General features: G+C 42.6%; 1 protein-coding gene across 1 annotated transcript in view; it reads right to left on the reverse strand.

The window, feature by feature from the left end:
- The window catches only part of Iqck (IQ motif containing K), a 118,698-nt gene that overhangs the window by 102,437 nt on the left and 1,087 nt on the right, over positions 1-15,174 (reverse strand). The window lies entirely within an intron of this gene.

Consider the following 15,174-nt stretch of genomic DNA (forward strand, 5'->3'; position numbering starts at 1 on the left):
TGTGACAAAACACCATGACAGAAAAGCAGGGTGGGGAAGAAAGAGTTAATTTAGTTTACATTTCTATATCGCTGTCCATTGTTGAAGGAAGTCAGGACAGGAACTCAAACAGGACAGGAAACCTGGAAGAAGGTGCTGATGGAGAGGCCATGGTTTGTTCAGTCTGCTTTCCTATAGAACCCAGGAGCACTAACCCAGGGATGGCACCACCCACAATGGGCTAGGCTATCCACATCAGTAACTATCTAATAAAAAGCTTTACAGCTGGATTTTATGGAGGCATTTTATCAATTGAGGCTCCTTCCTTTCAGATAACTCTAGCTTGTGTGTCAAGTTGACACAAGACCAGCCAGCACACCTCCATAGGCTCACGTATTTGAATGTTTGGTCCACAGTCAGTAAAACAGTTTTGGAAAGGATTAGGAGGTGTGGCCTTGTTGGAGAGGGTATGTCATAGGGTAGGCTTTGAGGTTTCAAAAGCCCACACCAGGTCCAGTCTCACTCTTTGACTCCAGTTTGTGCATCAGCTACTGCTCCTATGCCATGTCTGCCTGCCACCATGCTCCCCACCATGATCTGACTGATGTCCCACTCACGTTCTGACACTATAAGCAAGCCCCCAACTAAATGTTTCCTTTTATAATTTGTCTTGGTCATGGTGTCTTCTCACAGAAAAAAAAAAGTAACTAAGACAGCATGCATGGAGCAGAAACAGACTTGGAGAACATTCCACTCAAATTCTATAGGGTAGTGACGATCACAGCCAAGCAAGGGACAGAGATGCTCCTGGGCTGCAACCATTGCTTCCCTGAAGGAATGGGGAGAAAAATGACAAGAACCAATGTTGTCAAGATGATTTCAGGCTCATGTTGCAGCCATGAGGAAAATGACAGTCTAGGCAAAGTGGTATTAACGGAATGACTGTACTCACTAGTTTTCTATAGCTGTGACAGAACACCCCAACAAGGGAACTTAGAGGAGGGGGTTATTTGGCTTATAGTTCCAGCAGGCTAAGGGTCTGGCATAGCACGGAGGAACAGCAGCCAGCAGTAGGCATGACAGCTGGTGCAGAAGCTGAGGTCCCACATTCTGAACTTCAAACATGGAGCAGAGGGAGAATACTGCTAATGGGACAAGACTTTAAAACCTCACACTTCCTTCAACAAGGTCACATCTCCCAAGCTTCCCCCAAACAGTGCCATCAGTTGGGAACCAAGTGTTCAACTACCCGAGTCTGTAGAGGACATTCTCACTTAAACCACGACAGTGACTAAACTAGATACAAATTTTATTTCCTTGCCTAATTTCTTGCTAGTTAGTAGACACTTTTTATAAAGCACCTAAGTATCAGCTTGGAGACAAGTACACCAATCCACAGGTCATAAAAAATTTAAATTACATTTATTTGTGGGGGGAAGACACACACACATCACAATGCCCACATGGAGGTCAAAGGACAACCTGCTGAAGTCAGTTCTCTCCTTCCACTATTTGGGTCTCAGGGATCAAACCCAGGCCATCACTTGGTAGCAAGTGTCCTTACCTGCTGAGTTATCTTGCTGGACCAGTCATGAGTCATTCTGATTCCTAATGCCTGCTACTGCAATGTTAATAGGTTGGAGCATTCCCCATGGGCTCTATTGGGACGGGATGAAATTTTTAGGAGGCAGGACTTCTTAAAGGGTAGGAATGGTCAGGTCAGTTCCTCTGTTGTTCTGTTGTAATCATTTTTGTTTGGGATGGGGTAGTAGGAATTGAACTCTTGAGCCTCACATGTGGTAGGCAAGTGCTCTCCCACTGAGCCCACTTCCTCTGTTGTGATTCCCTCTTACAAAGAGATTAGTTTTGCTCTGCTATGGTTCCACCATGATATTATATTGTACCAAGGATCTAAGCAACATGGCTGTTGTGGCTTGAATGAGAACAAACAGGTTCATGTTTCTGAACACTTGGACCCCAGCTGGTGCTGTTTGGGATGTTTACTGAAGCTTTAGGAGGTGCAACCTTGCCGGAGGAAAGCACGTTATTAGGGTCAGGCCTTGAAAGTTTATAGCTGGGCTGGAGAGATGGCTCAGAAGTTAAGAACACAGTCTGATCTTCCAGAAGTCCTGAGTTCAACTCCCAGCAACCATATGGTGGCTCACAACCATCTGTAATGAGATTTGATGCCCTCTTCTGGCATGCAAGCAGACATGCAGACAGAACAAAACATTGTATACATAATAAATAAAATCTTTTAAAAAAGAAAGAAAGATTATAGCCTTGCTCAGCTTTCTATCCTCCACCCACTTCTTGACAGATGAAACATGAATTTTCTACTTCCTGTTCCTGCTGCCATGTGCCTTTGCCACCATTTCCTGCCTGGAACTTTGACTTCTGACAAGAACCAACCTGACAGGCCAGGCAACGCCTATAACAACCTCCCTACTGTAAAGTCAACTGATGATGAACTTCACATCTGGAGCTGCCACAGAAACACCTGAACCCACATCTGAGTAATAGAGAGATGGGGCACTAGGAGTAAAAATCTTGGGGACTTGGGGACTATTAGAAGCCAGGTAGGTAGCTCCACTGCCTACCTTTCTTCCTGTCTTGAAACCCCTGAGATAGTGTAAAGTCTGTTTATTTAGGTTTAAAATACACACATATACCTTTGTCAAAATAGAAAGTATTTACTTACTGGAAAAAAATCTCAAGCAATTCAGAGGTCTTACAAAGATAGTAGAAGTCACAAATGATCCCACCAAACACAAATCCAACCAAATCTTTTCAACAAATTAACTACATGTGTAACAGTATGTGTAAGCATTACAGCTCTAGAGGGAAAGGTACCCTGGTGTAGTAATAAGAGTGCCGGGGCTGCGTCCCCAGCACCCCAGTCGCTTGGCTAGCTTATGCCCCAAAATAATTACACACAAACTGTATTCATTTAATCACTGCTTGGCCCATTTCTATCTAGCCTCTTCTAGGCTAATTCTCACATATTAATTTAGCCCATTTCTAATCATCTGTGTAGCACCCCTAGGTGCACTTACCGGGAAGATTCTAGCCTATGTCCATCCTGGGTCGGAGCTTCATCGCGTGTGTCTGCCTGGGAGCTGGGAGCATGGCGTCTCTCTGAGGCGTCTGCTCCCGAGAGGAGAGCTGTGGAGTCTGAGCTCACTTCCTCTTCCTCCCAGCATTCTGTTCTGTTTACTCCTCCCACCTATCTTCTAACCAATGAGGGCCAAGCAGTTTCTTTTTATTTAACCAATGACCTTCCTCCATCATTTCCCCTTTTTCGGTTTAAACAAAAAAAAAAAGGCTTTAACTTTAACATAGCAAAATTACATATAACGAAACAGTTATCAAGTAAAAGTTACAATAATCTTTATCATAACTAAGGAAAACTATAACTAACTATTCTTAACTCCATCAAAGACTCCAGAAAGATACAATACTACCTAAGCAAACAAGAAAAAAAGCAACTTTTAAAACTCTAGAAATGACAGAGACATCTCGCTGCCTGGACAGTCACCCAAAGTTCCTCTGTACCGTTGGGGCATCCATCTTCAGCCTTCAGGCCCATGGTATCCAGCAGACATTTCCATAAAGCAGGAAAATTCAAAGTCAGTTCAGTCACTTTCTGCTGTGTCCTGCAGAATGTCTCGCAGACTCTTTCATGAGTCAGGAACCCCGAAAGACCATCTCACCTTTCGGCAAGTTCAGCAGTCCTCTCTCTGCGGGTTCTTTGTGTCTAGTTCATGCATCAGTCCAGGCAAGGGCAGTTTCTTGCCCAAATGGCTATCAAACTCCATAAGGATCCTCTTCGATGCCCATCTTCCTCTTGAAGTAGATTGGTGCTGCCAGGAGCAGAGTGTCTCATTGTCATGAAAAGTCCTAAGTTATTAAAACATTTAAAATGCCATATTCTATAATCTTTGAAAAATATGAAGAATGCCTATCTAAAATATATCTACTCACATCTAGAAAATATTAACTAACATGACTACAGACTTGACTATTATTTATGATTATCCATCAACAACCTATATTTCCTAATTATACATTACATTTTAATAATGAACTACACAATCACAATACCTTAATCAATATCAGAAATACATATACATATAACAAAATTGACTGTAAATCTCTATCAATAAGGAAAATCTATACTAATGCAAATTATTCATACCTATATCATATCCCCCTTTAAATGTAAAAGAACATTTATAAACATTTTTTGGGAATATGGGCGCAGTTATCTCTCTCCAAACTGCTTCCTGCTGAATGGGGGCGTCGTTAATTAGGTCTTTCATGGTATAACCTGTGTGCTAGTTTCATCTCAGTTGGCAGTTGAGCGAAGCAATTTTCTGAAGGTGTTCACACCAACTCTTCAGGAGGGCATGGTCCATCATACCAAATCGGAATAGAAGAAATGAACATGGTCTCATCCTCTGTGAAAACAAAATAAGAAACTCCTTTCCAAAGCATCATGTCCTTAGATCCAAATTTCAAAGTCAAGGCATCAAAATATCTATGTTGGATTAGTTCAGCAGCATTTATAAATAAATATTTTTTGGCATCTGTTGCTCCTTACTCAGCATTCAAACAATTCAAAGAGAGCATAATAGCATACAGTATCAAAATTCTCTGTCTATTTTCCATCTTTGTACAGCTTTGTTTTAACCTCTATTTCGTTTATTTTTACTTTTAACTTTTTGCTTTTTGAGACAGGTTCTCTGTATCTTTGACCTAGAATAACTCTGTAGACCAGGCTGTCCTTGAACTCTCAGAGATCGGCCTGTCTCTGCCTTCCAGGCATTGGGATTAAAGGTGTGTGCTACCACACCTTGAAGTCACAGAGGTCAATCTCCCTCTGCCTCCAAGTTTTGGGATTAAATGTGTGTACTACCACACCCAACTTCTCTCTTTCTTTCATTTTTTACTTTTAAGAACTTAACTTTTAGTTTGCATTTATTTTTAACACACTGTAAACCATTTAAACATTTTCTTTGACTTTGAATCTTTCTTTTACTGTATATGTCTCTTTTTTGACCACATGAGTCCTTAATTTAGCAAGCAATATCAGTAGGATTAAAGCTGTGGCTTTGCCAACTAGATGTAGCCCATTCCTTAGCTTTCCAGCCTCATGGCTGAGGTACTGGCTGTAGCCATGTTTACTGCCACAACTCTATGGCATTTCAAGGTCCTTGCCAGCAAGTAAGTTGCAGCATTATGTCCACAGACAACACACAAGTCCTCTCTCTGTAGTCGGCCCTCCTGCCTCAGACAGTCAGAGTTTGCCCTGGCAGGATGGCCCAGAAAGCCGGCATTTTTAAACGGCGCAGCTTTTTTCCTGCTACGGCTGAAAACTGAAAAGCATGCATTCAGCTTTTTGTCAACACCATTTAAGTGTTTCGTGGCAGGACCTCTTAATGAGCTGCAGGGTTTTGCAGCTAAAGCTGAGTCAGGAAGCTTCTCTTAGATGAGAGCGCTTGCTTGCCTCTAGCAAGCAGAGTGTCACAAATGCTTTAAAGCCAGAGTTCACATTGGCAGCACAGCCCCAAGAAGCTGCGCTTTAAAATGACACAGCGTTTTTTCTGCTGCTGTTGCCGAATCAGGAAATCTCTCTACAGCACGCCACCAACAAACAGCAAAAAATCTGTGTTAAACTCTCTCTCCCTTATTTTTAAGCCTTCTCAGGTTTTTGAAGTGGGTTTAGTCCATCACGTCGGGCGCCATTTTTTGAAATAAGGGCAGCGGGGCTGCGTCCCCGGCACCTGGCCACCCCCACAGCTAGCTTTACCCGAAATAATTACACACAAACTGTATTCATTTAATCACTGTTTGGCCCATTTCTATCTAGCCTCTTCTAGGCTAATTCTCACATATTAATTTAGCCCATTTCTAATCATCTGTGTAGCGCCCCTAGGTGCGCTTACCGGGAAGATTCTAGCCTATGTCCATCCTGGGTCGGAGCTTCATCGCGTGTGTCTGCCTGGGAGCTGGGAGCATGGCGTCTCTCTGAGGCGTCTGCTCCCGAGAGGAGAGCTGTGGAGTCTGAGCTCACTTCCTCTTCCTCCCAGCATTCTGTTCTGTTTACTCCTCCCACCTATCTTCTAACCAATGAGGGCCAAGCAGTTTCTTTTTATTTAACCAATGACCTTCCTCCATCACCCTGGTCATCAGAAACCTACAGCTCAGAAAGGAATGGTATCCTGGCTGTCAGAATCCAGGCTATACCTTTAACTGTTACAGCTCTGAAGGGAAAGGATCTTGACTGTCAGAAGCCAGGCTATACCTACAGCTCTGTTCTGGTGGGAGATGGTTTTCCCACCCGAATACAGCAGTTCTGCTTCTGTCCAGGAGAACAGTTACTTCTCTGCTTCACTCGGCTAAGAGGGTTCCCTGTAGAAATATAGCAGTTCTGTTGCAGCTTCAGCACAAGTTGTTACTTCTCTGTCAGGCTCCACTCTGGTGAAATAAGATTGTTACCCAAACCTCATTCAAGGGATTTATTGGGAGGTAGGAATCTGGGAGAGTGGCTGTCTCTGCCAGGGTGGAAAAAGGGAGCTCCCAACTGCTCAGGTACAGGGCTTGTATAGGGCTTCTTAGGGGCGGAGTTTTCACAGGTGAAGATTTTCAGGGTAATTGGTCAGATTTCAATCCCCGAGTTTGAATAAACTGAGAGATTGGCTGGGTTTCATGCTCAGGAATGGTTTCATGCTCAGGGATTGGTTGGTTTTTATGCTGAGTTTGAGCCTCTCCCTCAATATATAGAGAATAATCAAGGAAGAGGAAGCAGCCTGATATCAACTTTGGCCAATAAGGCAGGCACATACACATGCATGTACACCACCCCCAGTCCTTACACACACATGCGCACCCATATACATAAGAACACACATACACATATGCATACCATAACACACAAGGATGTTTACAATATACATGTATAACAGTGAGACTGTTTCTCTATTGGTGCAATCAATCTTAAAATATTAAAATCTTAAAATATTGGTACAATCATACTTAAAATATTGTGCTTGTATGTGCATTTTATTTTTCCCATTATATTTTTAAATAAACCTCTTTCATCTTTTTTCTTTTTATTGTTTTTCTCCCTTCCCCTCCCTTCCTCTCCCCTTCTACCCTCTCCCATAATCCCCACACTCCCAATTTATTCAGATCTTGTCTTTTCCTACTTCTCATGTAGATTAGATCCATGTATGTCTTTCTTAGGGTCCTCTTTATTGTCTAGGTTCTCTGGAATTGTGAATTGTAGGCTGGTTTTTCTGTTTTAAGTCTAAAAGCCACTTATGACTACATATGATATTTGTCTTTCTGGGCTTCGGTTACCTCATTCAATATGATGCTTTCTAGATCCATCCATTTGCCTCCAAATTTCAAGATTTTATTTTTTTTCTGCTTTGTAGTACTCCATTGTGCAAATGTACCACATCTTCTTCAACCATTCTTTAGTTGGGGAGCATGTGGGTTGTTTCCAGATTCTGGATATTACAAATAGTGCTGGTATAAACACAGTTAAGTGTATGTCTGTAGTCATAGGCCACTTGTCCATTTTCTGGCCACCCAGACTCCAGAAATAATCACACAGAAATCTGTATTAATTGCAATACTGTTTCGCTAATAGCTTAAGCGTATTTCTGGCTAACTTTTTTTTTTTTTGGTTTGGTTTTACGAGACAGGGTTTCTCTGGCTAACTCTTATATCTTAAATTAACCCATTTCTATTAATCTATTTTTTTAATGGCTGTGGCTTACCAGCAAGGTTCCAGCATGTCTGTCTCTGGAGGCAGCTACATGGCGTCTAACTAATTCCACCCACTTTCTCCCAGTATTCAGCTTAGTTTTCCCGCCTAGCTCTCTTCTGCCCTATCACAGGCCAAAGAAGCTTCTTTAATGAATAAACATTAAACCAACAAAAGCAACACAGATACAGAAGGACTTCACACACCATATGTCCTTATGGTATGATTGGGCATCCTTTGGATATAACCAAAAGTGGAATTGGTGGGTCTTGAGGTAGGTTGTTTCCTAATTTTCTGAGAAATCGCCATACTGATTTCCAAAGCAGCTATACCAGTTTACACTCCCACCAGCAATGGAAGAGTGTTCCCTTTACCCCACAACCTCTCCAGCCTAAGTTGTCATCGGTGGTTTTGATCTTGTCCATTCTTACAGGTGTAAGATGGAATCTGAGAGTTGTTTTGATTTGCATTTCTCTGATGACTAAGGATGTTGAACATTTCCTTAACTGTCTTTCAGTCACTTTAGACTCATCTGTTGAGAGGTCTCTGTTTAGGTCTATACCAAAATTTTTATTGGATTATTCTTCGGATGACCAATTTCTTGAGTTCTTTGTATATTTGAAGATCAGCCCTCTGTTCAATGTGGGGTTGGTGACGATCTTTTCCCATTCTGTAGGCTGCCATTTTGTCTTGTTGACCATGTCCTTTGCTTTACAGAAGCTTTACAGTTTCAGGAGGTCCCATTTATTCATTGTTTCTCTCAGTATCTGTGATACTGGTGTTATATTTAGGAAGTGGTCTCCTGTGCCAGTTAATTCAAGTGTACTTTCCACTTTTTCTTCTATGAGATTCAGTATGGTTGGTTTTATGTTGAGTTCTTTGATCCATTTGGACTTGAGTTGTGTACATGGTGATAGATATGGGTCTATTTTCATTCTTCTACATGTTGATATCCAGTTATGCCAGTACCATTTGATGAATAAGCTTTCTTTTTTCCATTTTATATTTTTTGCTTCTTTGTCAAAAATCAGGTGTTTGTTGGTGTGTGGATTGATATTCAGATCTTTGATTCGGTTCCATTGGTCCTCCTGTCTGTTCTTATGCTAGTACCAGGCTGTTTTAAGTACTGTAGCTCTGTAGCAGAGTTTGAAGTCAGGAATTGTGATGTCTCCAGAAGTTCCTTTATTGTACAGAATTGTTTTGACTATCCTGTTTTTTTTTTTTTTGCTTTTCCTTATGAAGTTGAATATTGTTCTTTCAAAATCTGTGAAGAATTTTGCTGGGAGTTTGATGGGCATTGCATTGAATCTGTATTTTGCTGTTGGTAAGATTGCCATGTTAATTATACCTCCCTATTTTCTGGTGTCTTCTTTAATTTCTTCAAAGATTTAAAGTTCTTGTCATACAGGTCTTCCACTTGTTTGGTTAGAGTTACTCCAAGATATTTTGTTATTTGTGGCTATTGTGAAGGGTGATGTTTCTCTGATTTCTTTCTCAGTCCAATTATCAACTGTATAAAGGATGGTTACTGATTTTTTGAGTTAATCTTGTAACCTGCTATATTACTGAAAGTGTTTATGAGTTATAGAGGTTCCTTCGTAGAATTTTTGGGGTCGTTTATGTAAACTATCATATCATCAGCAAATAGTTTAACTTCTTCTTTTCCAATTTGCATCCCCTTGATCTTCTTTTGTTGTCTTATTGCTTCTCCTAGAACCTCAAGTATTATATTGAATAGATATGAAGAAAGTGGATAACCTTGTCTTGTTCCTGATTTCAGTGGGATCATTTTTAATTTCTATTCAGCAGGCAAAATATTCACATGAATAAATCTTTAAAAGAACATTCTTCACTTGTGTGTACACATACATGTGTATGTGCAGGCATGTGTGTATGTTTATTTGTATGTGTGTGTGTGTGTGTGAAGTCCAGAGGTCAGTGTCAGGTGTCCTCTTTAATTGCTTCTTATTTATTGAGAGAGGGTTTCTCACTGGCCCCGAGTGTACTAATTCTGCTAGATTTTCTGGCCATCAAGCTCCAGGAATCCCCCTGTATCTGCCTCCCCACCAGAGCTGCTGGGAATCAAACCCAAGTTAGTGCCCTCATTTCCTCAGTCCATGTTTTTGTTTTGTTGTTAAGATTTTATTTTTTGTTATTGTTGATGTTTTTTGAAACAGGGCCTATGTGGGACTGACTGGCCTTGAACTCATAGGGCTCTAAGTGTCTCTGCCTCCTAAGTGCTGGAAGGTGTGTGCTACCATACCCATCACCCCATGAATTCTTTCAACAAATTAGGTGGTTTATTCAGTTTGATCCATTCAATTTTGTTCTTTCCTTCATGCTGGGTATCATACCTGACTATGTGAATTTGAGGCATGTACTCTACCACCAAGCTATGCTCAAGTCAATTTTTAAGTACTTTGGCGCTTAGGAAAATTGCTTTTCTCTGACCTGTAATGTAAGCACTTATGGGAATCGGGTATGTTGTTTATAGAGCACTCTCTCCATTATCAAAGAGTTTAACTGGAATTCATTGGTCAGAGGAATTTAATGATATATGTGTGATAAATAGCCCTAACCTAAGGGCAAGTGGAACTGTGCACGGAGCCGAGGAAGCCTGGAGTGAGCGAAGTCCTGAGTGTGTGTGTGCCGTTGAAATGGGCACAGCTGTGCCCAGAACACCAGAGCCTCAGTCTACCCATGGAGATGACAAAGCCTTCTCCCCAAGGGTGAAGACTGGAGGGAAATGGCAAAGCCTTCCGTCTGGTCTGTGTGTGAGTGCTGATAATGTATGCAGAGGTTATCCACCATATTGTTCTTCCACTAGATGTTTACGGCCGGAAGACTGTTCCCCACAGAGAGTGCTTACTGACATCAGCTAAACCTGGCTCCTTGATCTGTCTGTAAACCATAAACCCTGCCTTCTTGTTTATTGGTAATAACCTTTCTTCCCACTGAGCTTCTGGGGTACTGAGGTTTTTGCAGCAGAGAGTACAGACCATTGGATCTTTGTTGGTCTTTTCTCCTTTCCTCACTGCCCAGTCAGGTCCAAGTTCTTGGCGGCCATGTGTGAACATGGCAGGAATGAGTGTTCATTTTATACAGCACTCAAGTGGTGCTGAATGAAATGTGGGGATCATGGGAACTGAGGCAGTTAAGATACACTGCATTTCTGGACTGGGTATCTGAGTTAAATAGGTGACATTCTCTGAGATGGAAAGTAAGCTGCTGGTGTTTCTAAGTAGCAAGAGCCATGCCGGATCCAGTACCAGACAGTTTCAGGCAGCAGATACATGTGACCAAGGCAGAACAACTCCTTCGGGAAGCAGGGTGGAAGCTACTCTATTCTGGGTTGGAAAGGCAGTGGGTACAGAAGTGGTGTGGAAAGGGGTCCTGTGTTCCTTTGAGAAGCTTGGCAGAGGGGGAACACAAACGAGTTGGAAGAGGAGATGAACTCCAAGTTCTGAGGTTAAAGGTTGTGCACTGTATCATCTGTGATCACAGATGAGAGTGTGTGAAGAGATAAGCTGGCAGAGATGTGAAAGACGGTGGCATGGAGGGGAGGAAGTGATAGATCAAGATCCTGGGAATAACAAGATGTTGGTACCAAAGCCCAGAGAGCACTGAGCCATGAGTGATGGGGTATACCTTTATGTTTATGGATCAAGTGTGCCTGACTAGGTAGCTCCAGCTGACCCTGGACTCTATAAACCAGGATGGCTTGAGATTCACAGATACCAACTGCGTCTAGTTTCCAAGTTCTGAGGTTAAAGGTTGTGCACTGTATTATGTTGGCATAAGGAGGTTGGATTTCCTTCCCACTCGTAACTGCAGGAACCTTCTCAGTAACTGTGTCCTGTGCTAATTGGCAGGGCCATCTATTTGGGTTAAAACTTGTACCAGTGGATGCGGGAGGTGGGAGAAGACACTGATGAACACTGATGAGCAGTGCCCAGAGCTGGTTGGTGTCATTTCTCTGCTTTGCTGTTGGAGGAAAAGCATTCACTCAGGGCGGACCCATGCTGGGATCTGACCAGCGGGATGAGGGACCTACTTTCTAATGACATCAAGGGCTGCTTGGCTTCAGCGTGATTAATTGATGAGTCAAGGACAGCAAGAGGAGATGGATAGCAGTAATCACAATGCTGTTAAAATAGGACAAGAAGCCGGGCGGTGGTGGCGCACGCCTTTAATCCCAGCACTCGGGAGGCAGAGACAGGTGGATCTCTGTGAGTTCAAGGCCAGCCTGGTCTACAGAGCTAGTTCCAGGATAGGCTCCAAAGCCACAGAGAAACCCTGTCTCGAAAAAACCAAAAAAAAAAAAAAATAGGACATGAAGAGCTTCAAATACCAAGGCTCACTGTTGCTCAAAACCATTAACATCACAAATCAGTTTATGATTTAATTAGAAGCACTTATAACAATACAATCTTGAGAATATAAAGGCTTTAGTTGTTGCTGGAAAGATGAACATTTACAAATAAGTTATCAAATAGGCAGGAAGACAGGTGCACACACGGCAGCAGCAGAGGCAGGGAAGAGAAAGGACTTAAGTTAGATAGACCGATGTTGTATCTTGTTTTCATGAGACTGAGCTCCTGCCAAGTCTACTGGCTGTGATGCCCTTTTTAATGTATTCGTGCTAATAGAATGTAATAACTAAATTCAGGGATAAGATTACCAGAAAGAATATACACTTTTTATTCCCCATTCCACCCCTTTTCTTGGCTCTTTGGAGAGTCTATGTAGCTCAGGCTGGCCTCAAAACACTGGGTCTTCCAGTTTCAGTCCCTCAAGGGCTAGGATTACAGATATGCACCACTATACCCAGCTCCATGCTTCCTCTAGGAAGTTGAATGTATTTGCTATGTTCTTACTATACAGAAACTACATTGTTTATATGCGTAAGAATTAGGTTTCATCATTCTTTCAGGTAGCTTCAGCTGTCAACTTGACACAGACCAGAGTCATCTGACATAGTCTCAACTGGAGGGACTGCTTCAAAGAAACTGGCCTGTGGACATTCCTGTAGGCATTTTTCTAGATTGTTCATTGATGTGGGCAATATGAGCACTGGGCAGATGGCCCTGGTTTATATAAGAAAAGCTGTCTTAGCAACAACCAGAGGAGCCAGCCAGTAAGTATCATTTTCCCATGGTTTCTGTTTCAGGTTCCTGCTTTGAGTTCCTGTCTTGACTTCCTTCAACTATGGACTAGAACCTGTAAGCTAAAATGAACCCTTTCTTTCCCAAGTTGCCTTTGGTCAGTGTTTTATCACAGCACAAGAAAAATAACCAGGACAGTCATCTAGGTTGAAGTCATGGTGGCCATATAGAAAATCCATCATCATTAACTAACAGCTATTTCTTTGTATCAGCTTTTCACTTGCTTTTCAGGGAACGCTGAAACTTTTTGTCCCTGATTTGATCCAGACATGATGACCCCAAAGAAACCAATTCCATAACAGAAGGCAAAGCAAGTTTCTTTATAAATATTTAAGATCATATATTGATTATTTCAAAGTCCAGAGCATCTTTTCATACATTATCTAATTTGGTCCCCACTACTGCCCTGTGAGTAGGAATTACCTCCCCCAGACAGCACCTCCTCAACACTATTTGTGATACTGTCAAGTTGACAGGGTCTAGAATCACCAAGGATATCTGGTCTGACATAGTCTCAACTGGAGGGACTGCTTCAAAGAAACCTCTGGGCATATCTGTTAAGAAGTTTCTAGATTAGATTGAGAGGAATGATCCACTGTGAATTTGGGCAGCACCAATCCTATGAGTTAGGGTCCTGGACTAAATAAGAAGGAGCAAGTGAGTTGAACCCCAGCACTCCTGTTTCCTGCTGGCGAATACAGTGGGCCCAGCTGCCACGAGCTCCTGCTGCAGTGATGGACTGTGTAAGCCTTGCAGCTTGGATGGAGAGACGGGCAAGGAGCACCATGGCTCTGCTCCAGGGAAAGGTTTCCCCAGTGAAGCTGTTAGAGCTCTGCTCATGTCCAGTGAAGTGTTATTGTAAGCGGACTTTTCTGTCCCACCAGCCACCCCCCAAATAACCACACAGAGATTTAATATTAATTATAAATGCTTGGCCAATAGCTTACACTCATTTTTAGCTCGCTCTTATTACTTAAATTAATCCATTTCTATTGATCTAGGTGCTGCCCTGAGGCTCGATTACCTCTCAGTTTGCACTTCCCATTCGGCTCACTCTGTTTCGTGGCCTCTCCTGAGACTCCACCCTCTCCCCCTCCCCCCCAGCATTCTCTCTGTCTGGAAAATCCTGCCTAGCCACCAGCCGATCAGCTTTTCATTAGCAATGAGAGTAACAAATCTTTACAGTGTACAGGATTATTCCACAGCATGTTACAGACTTGCTTTGCTTAAGAGAAAGTTTCCAGAGCGAAAGTGTTAGAGCTCTGCTTAGGTCCCCCAGGGTATAACAACTCTGCTCGGCTTGGGGAAGGCTTCCCCAGCTAAAGTGTTACAGTTTGGCTCAGCTCTGCTCAGGCAAAGTCGCTCAGGTTTCTGGGGGTACAACAACTCTGCTACCCTAGGGGAGAGGTTTCTCCAGTGAAACTGTTAACAATTCTGCTCAGCTCTGGCTCTGGCAAAAGTTGTTATGGCCGGGCTTCTCTCCAGCAAAATTGTCACACCACACAACAAACCTCACTCAAGACATTTATTAGGAAGGAAGAATCCAGGAGGGTGGATGCTTCTAGGGCAAGGCGGCAGCAAAACGAACAGGGTGTGGAAGTTACACAGGGTTCCACGGGGGAGAGGGGCGGAGCTTTTCCAGGGTGGCTTGGGATTGGTGGGATTTAGTGCTCAGCGTGCTCAGGGAGGGGAGGGATTTCAATACCTGTTCCCAAGTCAGGGTCAGGGTGTTTTTCCTTGGCCCCTTTTACCAGACAGACAATCCCCTCGCACTGTGAGCCAAACCAAACCCTTCTTTGAGCTGCCTTCATCAGGGATTTTCTCACAGCAATTAGAAAAGAAACAAACTACACGATGTGGTTTGAAAGTGTGCTGTGAAGAACCATGGGCCTGGAAAAGCGAATTCCCTCAGTAAAAGACAATAAATATACAGACACCCAAATGTCGCTGGAGATTAGTTCCTCAGGGAAGGACCCTAAGGGTGGAACTTAAAAGAACATCAAAATGGAACATTTTTCGCTAGAGCAAGTATTACACTGAAGAAGGAATTCAAGCCCTAATGGGGTTGAAATCGATGAAGGGTACTGATTCTGAGCGACAACTCTTCTTTTATGTATTCTCCATTTCTTCCAAACTCACCTCTCTGCCATTATACACTAGCAAATCCAGTTTCCATTCAACAAACGTTTACTGACCTGGAACTATTCTGTGCAGCAGCCATATATTGCTATTTAAGTTTATTAAAATTTAATA

This window comes from Microtus oregoni, unplaced genomic scaffold, assembly GCF_018167655.1.
Source record: "Microtus oregoni isolate MIOR12 unplaced genomic scaffold, Mior012 000016F_ref0000370, whole genome shotgun sequence".
Classification (NCBI taxonomy): Eukaryota; Metazoa; Chordata; class Mammalia; order Rodentia; family Cricetidae; genus Microtus; species Microtus oregoni.